The sequence below is a fragment of the Pteropus medius genome, unplaced genomic scaffold, assembly GCF_902729225.1.
Source record: "Pteropus medius unplaced genomic scaffold, Ma_sr-lr_union100, whole genome shotgun sequence".
Taxonomy (NCBI): Eukaryota; Metazoa; Chordata; class Mammalia; order Chiroptera; family Pteropodidae; genus Pteropus; species Pteropus medius.
The window spans coordinates 4,715,326-4,720,522 of record NW_024352947.1 but is presented as its reverse complement, the minus strand read 5'-3'; positions in this window follow the sequence as shown (position 1 = coordinate 4,720,522).

The window sequence follows — 5,197 nt, the reverse complement described above, 5'->3', positions numbered from 1 at the left end:
GATCTATGATTCATTTTGAGTTAAATTTTATTTCCAGTGTGAGGTTAGAGTATATTATCTTTCATATAGATATCCTATTGTTCTAATACCATTGTTGTAAAGGCTCTGTTTACCCATTAAATTACATTTATGCATTTGGAGAAAACCAATTTACCAGGTAGTATGGATTTATTACTGATCCTATTCTGTTCCATTAATATATATACTTCTCTTGATGCTAGTACCATACCGACTTGATTAATGTAGCTTTATAATAACGATTAAAATCAGGGTGTATAAGTTCAAACTTGGCCTTTTTCCTTTACCTGTTTAAGGTCCTTTGTATTTGCATACAAATTTTAAGATTAATTTGTCTATTTCTTTTAAAATAATATCCTGCTAGTATTTTAGTTGGAATTGCGTGGACACTATAAGTCAATTTTGGGAGAACTGCCATGTTAACAACACTGAGTCTTCCAAAACATGCAATGTTTTATAGTTTTTAGAGTATTTATCTTGCACTTTTCAATCATTTATTTTCAGTCTTTTGATGTTATTATAAAGGAAATCGTCTTATAATTTCATTTTTAATTTTATTATTGCTAGGATAGATGGAAACAGATTATTTGTGTATATTGGTCTTGCACTCCGTGATCTTGTTAAATATTTTTCTCCTAGTAAATTTTTTGGTGAGTTCATTAAAGATTTCTACATATTTGAGTATGCCATTTTCAGTTAAGAGTTTTACTTTTTTTTTTTCCCAAATTTTTATCCTTTTTGTCTCTTTCTTGTGCTTTACTGCACTGGTTAGGAACTTCAGTCAAGACTGAATAGAAGTGTTGAAAGCAGACGTTCTTGCCTTGATCCTGGTCTTAGCTAGAAAGTGCCAAGCCTTTGGTGTTGAGTGTGTTGTTAGCTGTTAATTCGATCATAGATGCCTTCAGTCAGGCTGAGGACCTTCCCTTTTATTCCTGGGTCTCTGAGAAGTCTGATCATAAATTAGGGTTGAATTTTTTTTTGCATCTATTGCAATACTTACCTGTGTTTTATCTGTTATTCCATTAACATAGCGAATTACATTTGTTGATTTTAAATGTTATAAAAGTATTAAAATTTCTGAAATAAATGGCCATGAAGTACTGTCTCTTTATATACTGTTGCATTCGATTTGCTAAGATTTCGGCAAGTGTTCTGCGTCTAGGTTGTGGGGAGAGACTCGCCCGTGGCTGTCATCTGTCACATCTTCACTTTGGTGTCACAGCAGGAATGGCCTCGTGCATGGTCCGAGCTGCGAGGCATTCCCTCCTCTACTTTCTGAAAGTTTGGGTTAAAATGCTAATCATCCTGCCTAAAATATTTGAAAGAATACACTAGCATTGCCATATCCAAATTTGCTTCAAGGAAGGTATTACATTTTGAATTGAATATTTTTAATTGAAGTAGGGTTTTTAAATTTTCCATTTCTTTTTTAAGTGAATTTTGGTAATTTTTGCCTTTCTTGGGAAAGTGCTCATTGCACCTAGGTTGTCAAATTTATTGGTACCATTTTGTTCACAATACACCCTCATAGGATAGGTAGCTACGTTCCCTTTGTATTCCTAATACGGCCACTTCTTTTCCTTTATCTGTTTAGTCTTGCTAGAGGCTTATCTGTTTTAGTGAACTTTTCAGAGCCAGGTTTTTGTTCATTAATTCTCGCTATTTTTCAATTTTCTATTTAAAAGAATTCTGCTTTTTATTTTTTTCATTTTTTAGGCAAGGCAATCCTTGGTTGACCTCAAGGATTGCAAGGACCTTGTCAGCTTACAAACCCTTATTTTTTTATTTCTTTGTTCCTGCACCTGGTCTTCCTAGGTGGTCTCCCATCCAGGTACTAACCAGGCCCGACCCTGCTTAGCTTTCCAGATCAGATGAGATCGGGCTTGTTCAGGGTAGCCTGGCCGTAGACTCTAGAATTCTGCTTTTATCTTTATTATTATCCTCCTTCAGCATAGTTTGAGTATACTTTCTCTTCGTTTTCTAATTTCTTATGGTGAGCAATAGATTAATTAATTTCATTTTTTCTTTCTCCATAAAGAAAAACAAGCCTGAGCACTCCTTCCTTGGTGCAGGAGGAAGATTCAAACCTCACAAGTCCTGCCTGAGCACAGACATGCTCTCCCAGCCCCACCTGCGGTAAAGACCCAGCCCATCCTTCCCTGGCCTGCTCCTGCCCTCCGCCCTGCTTCTGCGGGACCTTGGCTGTGTAAGTCATAAGCCTTCCCGTGCCCTTTCGGTGTGGGCAGTTATGGCCTCATCAGTCTCGATGTCTAAATCAAAATTTGGGTGGGGATTCATCTGCCTCCGCGACGGCCATAACAGCTATTAGTTTAGGCACTGTGGTCTTCCTGCGCTAACTGCACGGTGTGCGTTCTCCACATATTCACTTTATCTTTCCTCTCCTTATATTTAAAGCATGACTCTTAGAGACATCTTATAATTGGGACTAGTTTTTAAATCCATTCTGGCGATCCCCATCTTTTAGCTGTTGTGCATTTCATCTTATATAATTTGTCATGCGAGACTTTGTTTGGGTCTATTATTTTATTATTTGTTAAACTGTCTCTCTTTTTTGTTCCTGTTTTTCTTTTTACTGGCTTTTGTCAGATTGTTGACATATTTTCAGAATTCCATTTTAATTTTTCTATTGCCCTTTGACACAGTCTACATGAGTGCTGTAGCAGTTTACACGAAACATAAAAACCACACAGGCCCATGGCCCCACACAATTTTTCACATTATAATTATTATATGTTATCTCTACATAGATTATAAACCCTAAAGAGAAAATGTTATAATTTTTGCATGAAATAGTTATGTGATTTATAAAAAAAAAATGGTCAATAAAGAAACCAAAAATCGAAAAGGAAACATTTATTTCCTTTTTACTTTTCCATTTACTTGGAAATTTACCATTTTCTGTATTTCTTGTTCAGGTCTGTGGATCCGAGTTTCTGTCTGATCATTTTCATTCAGCATGAAGAACTTCCATTATTATCTCCTATAAAGAAGATTTGCTGGTAAAAAATCCTGTCGGTTTTCTTTTATCTGAAAATTTCTTTATTTTTGCCTTCATTTTTGAAGAATATTCTCAGTAAGATGTGCAATTCGAGGTAGATATCTTTTCTTTTAGCACTTTGTGGTGGTTCCACTCTGTCCTGACCTTCATGGCTTTTTAGGAGAAATAAGCCATTAATTTTCTCATTGTTCCCCTGTTTGTAGTGATTCTTGTTCTCTTGCTGCTTTCAAGATATACCCTTTATTTTGGCTTTCAGCAGTTGAATAATGGGAACATCTGAGAAGCCACGTGGGTCCAGCCACTGCAGACGGAACAAAGGAGAGAGGGCAGAGAGGACGCGGGGACACTGCTGTCACTGTACAGCTGGCCCCTCTGTGAGTGTCCCCCAGGGGTCTGGGGAGGACCTGGGTGTTCGTGGCCAGTGGGGCTCGAAGGTGGAAAGGTAAAAAGTGTCCATGGGTCAGAGAGGAGAGCCTCCTGAGGTTTCTGCTCACCACCACGGCCAGTGCACGGTGGCTGTGGGAACAATGCAGTCCATCCTCTGCATCTCACTCCAGATTAATCAGAAGCAAGGATGGGTTTCGAGCCCCTACGAAGACAGCGTTCGACAGATACTGCTCTGGCTTAGCTGTGGAGCTGGCTCGGAAGGCGGCAGGAGCGCTACATCACACCCGAGAAGCAATAGCTGGCGATCGCTAGGACAAGGGATGCGGAATGTAGGTGGTGGGAAGAGAAAGCAGGCAAGGTGCGTGTTGGAGGCGCATCCAGAGAACATGGCAGGAGATGCGGGTGGCGGGGAAGTAGGGGAGATGCAGTAAAGATGACTCCAGAACAAATGAGGGGACTTGGGGGTGGAGAGAAGAGGAAGGACTGGCTTGGGGCAGAAAAGCTTCAGGTCTCCTGTCACATCCACATGGAGATAAATGCACGCGATGTAGTCGGGTGTCTGGTCCAGCTCAGGGCACCGAGCTGAGACAGAGATATAAATGAGAGTCAGCGGCAAACTGTAATTACGAATTATGATTTCCCAGGAGAGTGAGGAGAACAAACGTTAGGGTAGATATCGTGGGACGGGCAGAAGAGCCCACCGAGGGTCCAGAGATGGAGGCTGTCGTTACGACCACGTGCCGATTGTTGGAGACAGTGACAGTTTGGAAATCATACTCTGAGTGTTTCTTGCTGTGTTTGGAGTATAGTGTGGTTTGGAGGTTCACCTTTCCTTAGGGTTATGTCTTCCCCTTTTTATTTTGGTCCAATATGTGAAACCTCTTATTACTAAACTACGCAATGCACGGTCACCACTCTACATGACAGTCGACAGATGACTAGTCAGGATCTCTCTCTGGGCGTTTCCAAATTATGTGTTTTCTGTTTACGATGAAAATTGTACTTGACAGCTTTTCCCCAGCTGCGGTCTTACTTTGAATTGCTACCATGTATCAGACAAAAGAAAAGAGTGTGACCAGAACCAGCAACTGGCTGCTGAACCAGCTACAGCTCCGACCGGGGAGGTGAACAGTATGAACCACCGAGTCCAGGTGAATACTTACAGTATATTAATAATCGCATTCGAACACTTAAAGGTTGTTTAAATTTATAGTTCCTTGAAACGAAGATGATATCATATTCTATAAACACAGCTGCCGGTGATGGTCCCTCAGACAGTGGCTTAAGGACGTTTTCATTTGTATCTTGTGCGTTGCAGTTACAGTTCAGACTTTAAAGATAAGCGATTATCAGGATTTGCTAAATTAAATATCAGTTGTGTTTCTGCAGAATTATCTTTTGGAGAATTTCATTATACTGTGGTACTCTACCTTTTCCCTTTTCAAAAATGATTATTTTATTATATATAAATAAGGTCTCAAATGTAGCCATCCAATGGCTTTGTCTACCTCTGTAGCATCCTGATGGAACAAATAATACTCAGTGAAACAGATTAATTCAGGTACTATGTGGAATAATTACCTTTAAGTAACACATTGTCACAAGCAAAATCATTAAGGATATAATTGTGAACTTAGGATTGTCACAAAACAAAATGTCACCAAAACCTGTGTGAGATGCGGTCGTTGTCATCTGTAGGCGCCTGTCCACAGGCAGCTGTCTTTACGTTCTCTGGAAACTAACACCCTGTCTGTGCCCTTCGTTTTACTATGC